The 15653-nt window shown below is 40.6% G+C and overlaps 1 pseudogene; it reads left to right on the top strand.

The window, feature by feature from the left end:
• Positions 1–393: 393 nt before the first annotated feature.
• LOC103259278 lies at positions 394–758 on the top strand (annotated as a pseudogene).
• Positions 759–15653: the final 14895 nt, after the last annotated feature.

Genomic DNA, 15653 nt, shown 5'->3' with positions numbered 1-15653 from the left:
ACTCCCGATGAGCAATGGTGCAATGAATGCTGCAGAGAGGTGGCGATGATGTCAAAGGAACAGGAGGGACCCGGGAATTCTCAGAGAGGTGACAGAGAGGAGCAGGGTGAAGACTTGGGAGGTGACAGGTCATTATTGAAAGAGTAGGATGGAGTCAGTACAAGTGATGACGAGAACAATGACTGATATGACTGAGCGGGGAACTGTACCAGGTGGTGCCCACCTTATCCCACTGAATCTACAATGATTCTAAGAGGCAGACACTGTTATTAGTCCAAACTCAGTGAAAACACTGAGATTTTCAAAGTTAATTTTGCACCAGAGCAAAATTTAGCAAGTAAAAGATTTTGATTTCTAGCACAGAGTTGCCATGGTAGAGCTGCAGCAGCGGTGGACACCATGGTGAAGAGTCTGGAGAGAGAGAACATCCAGAAGATGCAGGGCCTCATGTTCCAGTGCAGTTTCAGCTACTATGGTGACAGCCAGGCATCCATGCAGCAAGTGCATCGAGCGCTGCCATGAGCTTCTAGCCCAAGCCCAGGATTTGGTGACCAACAAGGGGGAGATGTTCCAGGAACGCCTGACCCAGTGCACCATGCATTTCAGTGACAAAACCAAAGATTTAATAGATGCAGGAAGTGAAGAGCTTCAGGTAAGAGCTGGATGGTTGTGTGACCAAGTGTGTGAATGACCACATGTATGTCATACCGACTATGACCAAGAAGATGAAGGAGGCTCTCTCATCCTTTGAGACTTAAAAGTTTTTGCCAAAGCTGGGCTCGGTGGCTCAGCCTATAATCCCGCACCTTGGGAAGCTGAGGTGAGTGGATTGCCTGAGCCCGCGGGTTTGAGACCTGCCTGGGCAACTTGACGAGACCTCATCTCTACAATAAATCAAAAAATTAGCTGGGTGTGGTAGCGCGCGCCTGTAGTTCCAGCTACTTGGAAGGTTGAGGTGGAAAGATCGCCGGAGTCCAGCAGGTCAAGGCTGCAGTGGCCAGGAGCGGCCACTGCACACCAGTCTGGGCGACGGAGTGAGACTTCACTCCCCCAAAAGTCTTTGCCAGTAGACATCAGGGCTGGTTGCAATAATCTATTTTTTAGAATGAAGGGGGATTTTTAGTCTTTTAGAGGAAAGTTTGTGAATGAAAAAATTAAGGATGGCAACCAGCTGAAGCTATATGTCACTTGCCTCTAGACACTGGTTCATGTTTCACTCATAAAAAATGAAATGGAAAAAACTGGTGCTAAGCTTTGGATTAGGGGCAGTGCAGGAGAGTGTCTAGAGCCTGTATCTCATGTGGCAAGTGCTTATCCTGGCAGTAGGGACCTCCTTAGTACAAGCCAGGGCCTTCCAGGGTACCAAATTCTTACTGCACAAGTACTAATAGGCTGACAGGCTCCTCTAACCTGCCTATGGTCTGGTGGAGTTTCAGGAGAGGTGTTTTTGTTTGTTGTCAGCCTATTTACCAGAAGTGTCACCACACCATTTTCCATAAGTTGTAAAAGCAAATCTATGCGATCACAAATTGAGAAAGGAAAGAGTGTTTCTGGGTCTTTGGTTTGGCTTGATGTTTACAAGGGCATGAAGTTGATTTAAGATGAGGAATTGCAGGGGAGGAGAGTTTGGATAAGAACTTTGAAAGATTCCTTGTGGATATCCTTTTTGACCATCAAGATGTAGATGTGAATTTCTTAAAATTACTACATACTACATCTTTCAGCCTGGAAACCATGTGAAAACATGAGAGGCGATTCCACACTGATCACGGGAAGCACAGCTTTCCTCTTATTGGCTGGAAGGGCCCGAGGCTGTCTGTAGCAGAGTGACAGCATAGTCTTGCAGTAATAGTTGCCCCTTGAAGTGAAAAGGGGTTTTGACTGTGATATATATCAATATCCAGAAATGAACAGTAAAAAAGGAACTGTTGGCTACTTGATTATAAGAGAGTTATGAAGCACTGGATTTAAAAAACCTGGTTTTCATAAAACAGAATGGAACGAAAACCTAAACCCAGCTTTGCTTACTTAGATCCCTGAATTTACACAGCCCTATTGAGACAATAATTGCCCAGGAAATTAAAGGGGAGAAAAGTAAGCAAATTGGATGAAGACAAACTGTGACTTCCCTCAGAGCAAAGATGGGGCAGCCCCCCTATTACCAAATGCTATTTTTGCCTGGGGTCTTTGCAACATGCGGTGTTACATGTTGCATGTCGGAATGTGCTCACATGCCACCTTGTCATTTTGATAATGACATTATTGTCTTTTTACCAAGTAACTACTTGAAATGGTCATAGAGTCTATCTTTTTGCTGTATTCAGGCTGTGATATATCTTCCTAGTGTTTGTTTTTTCCATAAAGTTTTAATCCTCTCCACAAAAAAAGATTTTTATTTTTATCTACTCAAAGACTCCTCCTCCACATCTTTTTTTTCTTCTTCAGTCAATTGCTATAGAAAAAAAAGAGTTTTGGTGAAAGTGAGACTTGTGTTCAGATCCAGTACTACCACTTTGTACCCTCAGCCTAGCAACTGAATCCCTATATGCCTTTGTTTCTCATGTGAACAAGAATGAAAATAATATTTCTCTTTAGAGGAAATAGGGTGTGGCAGTCAAAAGTGGAAGGTTTGGGAGGTTGGCTACCCTATATTTGAATCCTGGCTTGGTGTCTTATAAACGTGTGACATGAGAAAACACATTTAATCCTTCTGTACTTCAGCTTACTCACCCATACAATGAGGACGGTGTTCTATTATCAGAATAGGGCTGTTATAAGGGTCAAGTTGCAGAGCATATAAAGCTCTTTGCCCAGTGCCTGGTCCCAGGGAGCTTCCAGAAAGAAGCATTTGGAGTAGGGCTGAGGGGGCTGGGATGGGACTAGAGATGACATAGAGTCAGCCCAGGACATAGGAAGTGTTTGGTCTGTGTTTGATGCTGTTTTGTCTGTGGGTGGGAAGCAAGAGGCCAGACTGAAGTCCTGGCAGTGGATAGGGTGAGAAGATCTCTGTATGTTTAGGGTGGGAGGGAGTGCAGTGTCAGATTGCTGGGAAAGGCTGGGGCTGCAGGTCCCTTGAAGGTCACAAAGGAAATCAGTAGAAGCTGCTGCTCTCAAGTGCCTGGGGCTGGGATCTGGCGGTGCGTGCCAGAAGTCAGCAGGACAGAGAGGTGTGTGAACATCCTGGACTTATTCTTCTCTTACATTTTTGGACCCGTTAACTTTGGGCATGGTCGCCTAAGACAAACTGTAGATCTTGGCCCCCTTTCCTGCTGGAATGCATTAGAGCCAGAAACTGGCTTTTCATTATCATTAACATTGTTCACTTTTTAAACTTAGATTTTTGCATTTCAGCAGTCCTCAAAATGAGGCACCTGTAGCACTGAAATTATTGTTTTTCTTATGTAAGAGGCTATTGATTACATTATCCTATTTGAAGTGATTCATCAAATTGAATTTAATCAATTGTCATATTCCAAGAGCTTGAGAGCAGCAAACTATATCTGCTTGGCCAATAGCTTCATAAAACAATCTGTGTTTTTCCCTCTTGTATTTCTTTGCATTCTAAAAGCCTATATTTACTTCTCTAAGGTAAAACTGCTCTGTATGCCAGGTCATATTGGCAAATTCTCTGGAGGGAAGAGGGTCTGCTAGTAAAACACAGATCAAGAATTTGTGGCAAACAGATAATAACTAAGAACATTGTTTTAGATGATGGAAGAGGGTAGAAGAGAGAAGACATTCTGTGAAGGAGACAGTGCCTTTTCCTTTAAATTCTAGAAGGTGGTTTGGGCTGCCATACCCCAGAGCTGAGACACTTACAGACAGCATCTGCCCACAAACAACTTCAAAGGCACCTTCCACCCTGTGGAGCCTACATCTGAACCTATTTGTCTAGGAAACCTTGCAGATGGCTTTTCCGTATTTGTTTCCTCATTGCTTTAGAGGAAGCCCATGTCTAGGAATGCTTTCCTGTCGATCTTGGCCATTTTGGAGTGCCTATTCAGGGCATGCTGCCTTCAGGGCTGACTTCATTAGGCTTCCATCTGTGTGTTTGGGGGCCTGGCCTGAGGGGTCATTTTTTATTTTTTACATTGACATGTATGACATGAACAGCAGCATTTGTTCCCAGACTGGCCCAAGGGCAGTGCTAGAAAGTGGTTTAAAACAAAAGGAAAAGCCTATTGTCAGATTTATGTGATGCACTATTAGACTGATATCATATGACCTATTATGCCTATAAAATTTGTCATATATTCACACTAATGGAGACATGTATGATTTCTTTACACCTCCAGCAAGAGTCTATCTTCGACACTATAACCTGTAACTAGTACTATGATCAACAAAATTATAATTATAAACTAATACTTTATTTTGTACTCATCCTGTGCTTTCCAATAGCCAGCATGACTGAATGTTAATGTAGACTTTCCCAGGTTACAAAACATTTTTCACATGCATTGCTTTACTTGATCTTCACAGTAGTTTGTTTTTTTATTTTTTGTTTTTGTCGTTTGTTTGTTTGTTTTGAGACCTGTTGCCCAGGCCAGAATGCAGTGGCGCAGTCATGGTTCACTTCAGTCTCTCCTTCCTGGGCTCAAGCAGTCCTCCCATCTCAGTCTCCTGAGTAGCTGAGACCACAGGCATGCACCCACCATGCTCAGCTAATTTTTGTATTATTTTATAAGGACAGGGTCTTGCTGTAATATGTTACCCAGGCTGGTCTCAAACTTCTGGCCTCAAACAATTCTCCCATGTCAGTCTCTCAAGGTGCTGGGATTACAGGGATGAACCACTGGACCTGGCTGGTCTGAACTTTAAAATGAGAATTCTAAGCTAAGAGGGTAAGCTCCAAATGGGTGGAACTGGAGTCAACCAGGTCTTCTCAATGAACAGGTGCTATTTCTTTTGTACATTACACCTTTTGGGAGCTCAAAAATATTGAGAAGTTTCCATTGCTAAAAAGAGAATGATTATCATTTATCAGAGCATACTTTATGCCAGACACTCTATTTGATCCTTCTACGTACCTCTCATGTGATCTTTATGCCTGCCCTAAAGTAAGCATAATTAAGTAGCATAATTCTCCTTTTATAGATGAGAAATCTGAGGTTCAGTGAGGTGAACCATCAAACCCAGGAACATCCAGCTCACATCTGATGCAGCCAAGTTTGAATTCAGCTCTGAATCTCAAATACATGCTCTTTCCATTTGGCTAGGCTACTTTCAGTCACTTTCCCTTTAGTAAAAATTTAAGTCAGTGCTGCTACCTTTTGTATAATATGTACATTTTACTATGTCTAATTATAGAATGAAAGGACTTGTTCCTGTTCTTTAAAAAATTCCAAACATCAGGAAATTGGTGGAAGGAGAGTTTAGAGGATAGTGGGCAGCCCCCTTGCAGTCTGAAAATCACCCTATAGAGCTGGCCAGTGCTGAGGCTGCAGGTAATGCAACTTCAACTTTCCAGAGAGTTGAAAAGGCTCATCTGGGGAGTGCTGCATCAGCAGCAAAACAGAGACATCATGAGCTCTAGATCCTTGAGTCTGATAAACCCCAATAAAAGTGCTGTTTAGGAGTTGTGTGGCCTGGACAACTTTCTTACCCTCTTGAGGACTCTGCTTCCTTTCCTGAAAAATTGGATAATGTGTGTGTGAATTGCAGTGGGGGGAAGGGCAGGTATTCTTTTGTATTCTCTTCCACAGAGTCAAGTCTTCCTTTTCCCTTCTCATCCTGACTGCCCTGCTGTTCTGAAGGCCTTTTCCTCCGGAAAAGACGGACCTGTGATTTCCTGCAGGAGCTTCCAAAGCTCTTCACCCAGAAGCTCCCTTAAATGAAAAGACCATTGTTTGTGTTAATAAACAACTCTGCTAATCATAGGAACAGCTTTTGTGTGCAGGTCCTGATGGCGCCAGTGAAAGGAAGCCAGTGTGTCACTGTGGATTCTCAGGAACCGAGTTATAGGAGCTGTAGGAGGCTACCTGGTGTGGGCTTCAGAGGCAGATGGAGTCCAGCTTCATAGTTTCTCAGCTGTGATATCGGCTATGTTGGCTTCCTCTCTCTAAGTCTCAATGTCCTTATTTCTATAATGAAGTTAACAATGTCCACCTTTCAGGTCTTCTGTAAAGACTGCAGATAATGTTAATAAAATGCTTCACAAAGGGCCTGGTATGAAGTGGGCATTCAGTGAATGTTAGTTCCCCTGTTTCTCTTCCGTTCTTTCTCCCTCAGGCCCACGTTTAGAGGCATGTATTTATGGCAGACACACAGCAGAAGTGCGTCCTGTTAAAAAAGGCTCTGTTAAGAACAAGGGAGTCTGTCTGCTCTGGAAGAGTCCCCTGGGTCCACACCGTTCAGAAATCTCACCTAGCTGTGTTCTTCAACTCAAGAATTATTGAAGATGGCAAAGCGATTTGATTAAAACAACTGAACCTTCATGAATTAAGAACAACATTCAGACACTGCTGTCTGGTGACTTCTGCAGGATTCTAGAATCAAACTCCTGCTTTCCTCACTAAAGAGAGGGGATTGCCCTGGTATGGCGGAGGCCATACAGAAGTCCGCCATCATGCTTATCTGCCACGTCCTAAGGACCCTCTTGTGTCTTTTGTTCAATTTTCCCTCATTACTTCTGCTGGAATGTCCATTTCATGTTTCAGAGATGAGAATGCTGACTTCTTAGTCTTTGCTTATACAGTTGCTGAAAGCACAACTCTTAAATTCTGCATTGTAATCAAATCGATTTCTTCAAAAGGTTTGCCTCCCTCGCCAATGCGTGTGTGAATGCTGGTTGCTGACTTCTCACCTGGGGATTCGGACCCCATTTGACCGAACCATGGCACTTCCTGTGTAAATGATTCCCTGGAAGCAGCAGCTCTTCCACATGAGTGCTAATTACTTTATATCCACTTTTCCGTGGTTTTATTATGGGTTGTATAACTTTGGGTCCAAGACTAGAGAAAGAATAAAACATGTTAAAGTAATTTTATCCCTAGATAATGCCTAAAATTAAGGCTCACAAGTGAATCAAAGCCAAATCCTGAGCTCTGGCTACAAACAAGACACTATGCCGAGTAAGTGGTGAATATGTACTGTATAAGGATGGCTTGATTTCCCACCCCCAGGGAACCCGCAATAGAGTGCTGGATACAGACAAGAGGCCCAGAAATGGAGAAAGTAAACCTGGTCAGTGTTTGTAATGTGGCAAATGAGAGATATGTCAACATGTGTGCAGTTTCAGGAAGGATTCTCAAAGCTGACAATTAAGTGAGGGATATTCAAGGACCTATAGGAATTGAAGAAATAGGAACGTTGACACAGGAGGCAGAAGAAACACTTCAAACAAAAGCTTGGAGGTGAAATTGGCCCAGTGTGTTTAAAGTACTGGGAGACCACCAGCCTGTCTGGTTTGTTTATTTTAGGAGAATAGTGAGAGCCAAGTTTGTAATGATAACTTGGGAGCTTGACTTCTAAGTTGAAGAGTTTAGGCTTATTCTTTTAGATAATGAAGTCACTGAAAGTTTTGGAGCAGACAGTGGCATACTGCAGGTGATGTTTTAGGAAAATCATGTTGGCAGTGGTGTTTGGTGGGTGTCATCAAGGAGCAAAGGAAGAGACCTGAGGCTGAGAGAATCAATAGAGGACTATTGCAAAGGACTGACATGTAGCTGTAAGAACCTGAACTAAGAAGACAACAGAAAGAAAGAGAAATAGGGACTGAGTTAACACACAAATCGGAGAGCAAGCAGATAGTGGACTTGAAAGGATGACAGGAGAAGCAACTACAACATAAATTGAAGGTAGAAAATCAGAGCTTGTTTGCAGGATAGTGTATTATATGCTTAACAAGTTAAATTTGAACCCTGGTGAGGCAACCAGGAAGTGAAAGGTGAAAATGGTCAGTGAGTTTCTGGAGATTTGAGATGGAGCTCAGGACTGAACTCTGGGCTGCAAACGTGATCTGGGTGTCATCTGAGAGAATAGCTGAAGCTGTGATGGCTTTTCTCCAGGTAGTGTGTACCTGTGTGAGATTTAAGGAAAAGGGGAGATGGCAAAAACACTAAGTTCTAAGAGAGGTCAAGGAGAATTGAAGAAGAAGAAGGGTTGTAAAGCCAGGAGGGACAAAATGATGAGAACAGGCCATGGCTTTACTCTTGAAAAACAGGGCTCCCGTGGCAAGGCACGCTGGGCCCTTAGTGGCACGATAGGTTGAGGTGGGGGGGTTGGGTGATGAGAGGAGAAAAGGGGATAAGTCAGGAAAGAGAAGTCTGAACAACTATTTTGACTATAAGAATGGCCTCCTAGGGTCATGACAAACACAAGACTGTTCAGGCTTATGTTGATATGCAGTCATCTAAGCAGATGGGTCAGGGCAGGACCCACGTAGCTAGAAGGCTGGACTTCACGGATCTTGGCTTCTGAGGGTCTGTTCAGCTGAAATAGGACTCCACAAGGACTGGGGATTTTGGACAGGATCAAAGTTCAGGACAGAAGAAGAGCCAGGGTGACAGCCAGGCGTCACAAGGTCAATGGTTTTGTTGTTATTCCCTAAACCCTGACTGTTCACATAGATGCCTCTGGGGCTATTGAAAGAGCAGAGGGGGCTTCAAGCTTCCCAAGTCCCATTCAACCTGAGCAGGCCTGTGTTTTTCACTTATGGAACTTTGTGATGTTGATAGGATTGAATTTGAAGAAAAGGTCTATTACTGAAGTCTGAAAATCAATGATGGGGGATTTGACCTTCCAGAAATAAAAGCAGAGGTTAGAGGACAATCAGACAGTCCATCAATAAGTGAACAATTGAATAAACTGTGGCATAGCCATTATGAACACTGAAGTTCTTAAACATAACCAGGAAAATCTATGCATGTAAACTGACCTAACGTGAGAGGATGTCTGTGGTATGTTGTGAAGGGCCGGAAGGAAGTTTCGGGATTATGCTTATGATGCAGATATCTGTAAAACAAGCAAGCAAACAAAAAAAGAAACAGAAACCTGTTTGTATGTGTTGATATGAAAGATAAGGTAAGAAGGGGTCCCCACACCAATCTCTGGCATCTTCTGGCCCTGAAATTAAAGGAAAGCAGCTGATTACCACATTTTAAAAGAGACATTTCTGTATTGTATAGGTGGTTACTATGAGTTGTATTTTTCTTTTATACTTTTCATTTGAAAGTAAGTGTTCCCGTGCCTTGGGAGGCTGAGGTAAGTGGATTGCCTGAGCCCGCGGGTTCGAGACCCGCCTGGGCAGCGAGACCTCATCTCTACAATAAATCAAAACATCAGCCGGGCGTGGTAGCGCTTGCCTGTAATTCTGGCTACTCAGAAGGCTGAGGAGGAAGGATACCGGAGCCCAGCAGGTCGAGGCTGCGGTGGCCGGGAGCAGCCACTGCACTCCAGTCTGGGCGACCGAGTGAAACTCCAATTCAAAAAAAAAAAAAAAAAAAAAGAAAGTAAGTGTAGATTTACTAGAAGTTGCAAAAATAGCACAGAGAATCCTGTGTTCTCTTCATCTCCTTTTCCCCGGTGGTTACATCTCATGTGATGACAGTACAATATCAAAGGTAGGAAAATGGCATTGTTACAATCCATAGACATTATTCTGATCTCACTAGTTTTATATGCATTCATGGATGTGTGTGTGTGTATTGGGGGGTGTTCTGTGCAATTATCATGTGTGTAGATTTATGCAACCACTACCGCTCTCAAAATACACAATGGTTCCATGACCACAAAGATTCCTTGTGCTACCCCATCTGCCGCACCCCCCGTTCTCTGGCAACCAGCAGTCTGTTCTTCATGTCTATAATTTTGTCATTTCAAGAATGTTGTATAAATGGAATCATATTTATATAGCCTCTTGAAATTGGCTTTTTTACATTCAGCATAATTTCCTTAAAATCCATTCAAGTTCTTGCATGTATCAATTGCTCATTTCCTTTTATTGCTGAGTAGTATTTCATAATACAGTTACCACTCTTTGATCATTTACCCATTGAAGAACAAATGGATTGTTTCCAATTCTGTGCTATTAAAATAAAGTTGCCGTGAACATTTGTGTGCATATTTTTGTGTGTGCGTAACTTTTCATTTCTCTGGGATAAATGCCCCGGCATGCAACTGGTGGTTATAAGGTAAGCGTATGTTTAGTTTCTTAAGAAACTGCCAACTATTTTCCAGAGGAACTGTTCCATTTTACACTACCAGCAATTCCTCAGTATTCTTGCCAACATTGGATATCATTTTTATTTTTAAAAATTTGTCCACTTTAATAAGTGTATAGTGATAGTTAAGTTTCATTTCCCTAATGGCTAATGAAGTTGAACAAATTTTCATGTTCCGTTTTGCTCTCTGTATGTTCTTTGGTAGGATGTCTGTTCATGGTTTTTTTTTTTTTTACCCATTTTCTAATTGGATTTTTAATATTTTTTATGGTTGTGTTTTGTGAGATGTTTATATATTTTAGTTATAATCTTTTGTCAGATATGTAGTTTAAAAATATTAAATATAGTTTTGTCAGATATGTAGTTTAAAAATATTTTCTTTCAGTCCAGCTCTTGTCTTTTCATCCTTTCAATAATGTCTTTTATAGAGCAAAAGTTTATCATTTTAATGAAATCCAACTTATTGATTTTTTTTTCTTTTATGAATAGTGCTTTTGGTATTCCTTCTAAGAACTTATCATTTAGCCCCAGGCCCTGAAGCTTTTCTCCTATGCTTTCTACTAAACATTTTATAGTTTTATGTTTTATACTTAAGTCTATGATTCATTTAGAGTTAATTTTCATTTAAAATGTAAGGTTTGATTCAAAGTTCCATTATTTATTTATTTATTTGTCCATGAATGTCAACTGCTCTAGCAGCATTTGTTGGAATGATCATTATTTCTGCATTGATTTGCTTTTACCTGTTTGTAAAAAATCAGTTAATATATGCATCAGAAGACACTATCAACATAGAAGAAGGGCAACCCAGAGAATGGAAGAAAGTCTTTGCAAGTCATTTATCCTACAAAGAATTAACACTCAGAATATACAGAGAGCTCCTAAAACTCAACAACAACAACACAACTCAATTTAAAATTGGACAAAGGACTTGAATAGTCCTTTCTCCAAAGAAGGTATATGAATGGTCAATACATACATGAGAATATAACAGCATTATCAGGAAGCACAAATTAAACTACAATGAGGTGTCTCCCCATACCCATTAGGATGGTACCTATCAAAAATACCCAAAATAGCAGGTGTTGGTAAGGATATAGAGAAATAAGAACTCTTGTGTACTGTTAGTGAGAATGTAAAATAGCATAGATGATATGAAAAACAATATATTTCCTTGAAAAGTTAAAAACTGAATTACCATATGATCCAACAATTCTGCTTCTTGGTATATACTCAAAATAATTGAAAGCAGGATCTCAAAGATGTATTTGTATACCCAGGATTACAGCAACACTATTTACAATAGCTGAAATGTGAAAGCAACCCAAATGTCCATCAGTGAATGAATGGATAAGCAAAATGTGGTATATCTATATGTTATGGTTTCAATAAAATGTGTCCTCCAAAGTTTATGTGTTGGCAATTTAGTCTCCAATGAAACAGTGTTGGGAGGTGGAACTTTTAAGAGGTAATTAGAGCATAAGGACTCTGCCCTCATGAATAGATCAGTGCCACTATCATGAGAGTGGGTCATCAAGGGCGTGGGTTCCTGATGAATTCAGCCCCATTCCCCTCACTTTCCCTTTCTTTTGCCCTTCTGCCTTCTGCCATGGACAGACATAACACAAAGGCCCTTGTCAGATGCCAGTGTCATGCTCTTGGACTTCCTGGCCTCAATAACTATAAGTCAAATAAATTTTAGTTCATTTTAATTTACCCAGTCTGTGGTATTCTGTTATAATATTATAAAACAGACTAAGACACTATATAATGGAATGTCATTCACTCTTTAAAAGGAAAGAAATTTGGCAATATGCTACAACATGAGTAAACTTTGAGGAAATTGTGTTACGTGAAATAAGCCAGTCGCAGAAAACCACTTACGTGATTCCACTTATGTGAAGGACTTAGAGTAAGCAACATCATAGAGACAGAAATAAAATTGTAGTTATCAGAGGCTGATGGGAGGGAGAATTTAATGAGTGTAGAGTTTGTTTTACAGTATAAAAAGAGTTATGGAGATGGATGGTGGTGATAGTTGTACAACATTACAAATATATTTAATGCCACAAAACTTTACACTTAAAAAAATGGTAGCCAGGCTCGGTGGCTCAGCCTGTAATCCCGTGCCTTTGGGAGGCTGAGGTGAGTGGATTGCCTGAGCCCGCGGGTTTGAGACCCACGTGGGCAGTGAGACCTCATCTCTACAATAAATCAAAAAATCAGTCGGGCGTGGTCGTGCATGCCTGTAATTCCGGCTGCTTGGAAGGCTGAGGTGGAAGGATCGCCGGAGCCCAGCAGGTTGAGGCTGTGGTGGCTGGGAGTGGCCACTGCACTCCAGTCTGGATGACAGAGTGAGTCTCCAACTAAAAAAAAAAAATGATTAAGGTGGTAAATTATATGTTATGTGTATTTTACTTTCAACAATAAAAAATTAGTTGAGCAGAGTTATATGGGCTTATTTTTCCATTTTTTATTCTATTCTATTGATATATATTTCTATCTTTTGACTAACACTACACTGTCTTTACTACTGTTGTATGTAGTAAGTCCTAAAATCGGGTAGAATGATTCTTTCCACTTTATTCTTTTTCAAATTGTCTTAGCGATCTTAATTCCTTTGTCTTTCCATATAAATTTGTCTATAGTAATAAGAAAAACTTGCTGATATATATATATATTTTTTGTTTGTCAGGGTCTCACTCTGTCGCCCAAGCTGGAATCCAGTGGCATGATCACAACCCACTGCACCCTCAACCTTTGGGGCTCAGGTAATTCTTATGCCTTAGTCTCTTGAGTAGCTGGGACTACAGGAACATGTCACCATGTCAGGCTGATTTTTTTTATTTTTTGTAGAGACAAGATGTCATTATGTTGCCCAGGTTGGTCTTAAACTCCTAGGCTCAAACAATCCTCCTGTCTCCGCCTCCCAAAGTTCTGGGACTACAGGTGTGAACTACTGTGTCCAACATCTTGCTGAGATTTTGATAAGAACGGTTCAGTCTATGAATCAGTTTGGGGAAAACTGACATCTTTATTATGTTGAGACTTCCGATCTATGAACATGATATGTCTGTTCATTTATTTAGAGCTTATTTTATTTCTTTCACCAACTTTTTGTTGTTTTCAGTGTATTGGTCTTGTACATGTTTTATTTTTATTTGAGAAATCCAATAAAGTAATTTTTAAGTCATTGATATAGGTGATAGGTACAGAGACAGAGGAGTTTTGAAATGGAAGCAGCAAATCCCTTCTCCCCACATGAGAGCAACAAGAAGGGAAAGAAGCGAGAGCTGTCACGGGTGAGGCCCAACAGCACAGGGCTCTGGGTAACCAGAGACTCCACAAAAAGAGAGCCCAGAATGGGGTGAAGGGTTTCTGAGAAAGATGTAGGGAGTATCCCAGATGGTCTTCCCCTACTGTGTAGTGTTGCCAAGAATCACCTATGGCCACTACTAGCTCAGGGAGAGACATAGAGGCTTGTGATCGCCTAAGCGGGAAACCCACAAATTCTTTAACCAAGAAGGCTCTGTATGAGATTTCCAGTTTTCCACCCAATTATCCACCCAAGATAATTATGCATTATCTTTAATGGAAAGATAATGCATAAAATTTTAAAATTACTCAACAACTGGAAATACAATTCTAGAAAGTGTGCTCATGACAATCTGTTCAGATATTGCACCCACTGGGTTAATATATTCTTCTTGACCATCTCAGAGTACTTCTTGCTGCCAGACAGTTATGGTGGTGAACAAAGATGGAGAGATAATTTAATTATCATTTTTCCAACGGCAAAATCAGTAAGGTGCGTCTTCCAGTTAAGTCTACCGGGGTCCCTTCCATGGAGCACAGAGCCATAAGAGCTAACATCAGCAGAGGTCACTTGATCTCTTACAACTTTTTCAAAGATAAAATAAAACTGAGCTCAAATATTAAGGATTTTTTTATTTGTTTGCATCTTTCACATGATACAACAGAGACAAACATAACAGAAAAACAAAGATGAAAATATAATATCCATGAAGAATAAGACAAATCAAATTACATTATATCTGGAAGAAACAGAATGTTGTCTTTAAGGAAAATAAGATCTTTCTCTAGCAGATAATAACTTTTGGCTCTTTTGCCACAAAGAAATCACTAAGAAGCAATAGCATTTTATTACTGCACAAAGCAACTCCTGAAGAGAAGAAAATGATGAGTGGGCATTGTCATGTTAGGTTTTTGTTCAGGTTTATGGAATATATTGAAAAACACCAAGGCATACTTCTATCCAAACTGCATTCAAAAATTCACAAACAGATGGAGCAGACTCCAAGACCAAAACATGTAGAAGAGCACACAATATGATATTGGCCTCCATGAGGATAAATCACAAATTTTAATGGAAGTTTTCAAAAATAAATTTGTTACACCTATTACTTGAGACTACTTGAGAGAATTTAGAGCTAATAATAGAAGAAGAAACAAGTATGACAGTCAGAACAGCCCAGAGTTGGGCATTTGGAATTAGACCCTAGAGAAAGACTGATTTTGTTGAGTAGGAGGAATGAGCTAGGAGTCGGTATATCCAATGTTTTTCCTACTTTCATATGGACTTTCTCGAGCTTTGGGGGAAGTCACTGCGAAGAAATGTCACTTCCCAAGTGACCATTGTGAAATTCTTGGCAATTCATTTCTGAAGGCAAATGTTATTTAAATAAGACATGGGGGGGGGAATAAATGGTGATTTGATCATGGTTGAAGGATCACAAAAGTAGTCAGCAAAGAGAACAGTCACTGACCAAAGAAAGAAAACATTCCATTGTATTTGCTCTGGGTCAAGCACTCTTCTCAGTGATTTCAACTCATTGATTTCAACTCAGTGATTTCAACTCATTGATTCTCAGTGATTTCAACTCATTGATTCTAAGGGCAGCCCTGTGAATTAATTATTAGTATACCATTTTATAGGTGAAGAAAATGAGACAACAAAGTTAGGAAAATTATCTAATATTATTCAAATTAACCAGTGGCAGAACTTAAGTATGCGTTCTTAAATTCTTAACTACCACACTATGAAAGAGATGTAATAGGATGCTGAATATCAGAAAGAGAATAGAAAATTTGTTCCAAGTCCTCCCATATTCCATAGCAATCTCCTTTGTTTTGAACTTGAAGCATGATCCCTGTCACTGCCATCAAGACTGGAGGACTACCATTGTAATGACTTGTCACAAAGGTCTAAATAAAGGACTGAAATCACTGAGGGAGAATTTCTCTGTGAGGAGTGAAAGGGCCTGGAAGGGGAGATTTGAATATGAGAGACACAAAAATTGCTGAAGAAACACCAGGCTGGGATTCAGGAAGCCCTGGAGCAATCATTTCAACCTGAACCAAAGAGTTAAGTTTGAAAGTCTAACAAGAAAGTCCAAAGTGTCTCCAATGGTTTAGGTGAAGTGACCCAGTTAGGCTGACAGTAAATAGAAGAGACAAAAATGATCAAGC

This window comes from Carlito syrichta, unplaced genomic scaffold (genome assembly GCF_000164805.1).
Source record: "Carlito syrichta isolate Samal-C Ts95f unplaced genomic scaffold, Tarsius_syrichta-2.0.1 Scaffold302582, whole genome shotgun sequence".
Classification (NCBI taxonomy): domain Eukaryota; kingdom Metazoa; phylum Chordata; class Mammalia; order Primates; family Tarsiidae; genus Carlito; species Carlito syrichta.
The sequence above is the reverse complement of the archived record's forward strand: the minus strand, read 5'-3'. Positions and strand labels throughout refer to the sequence as shown.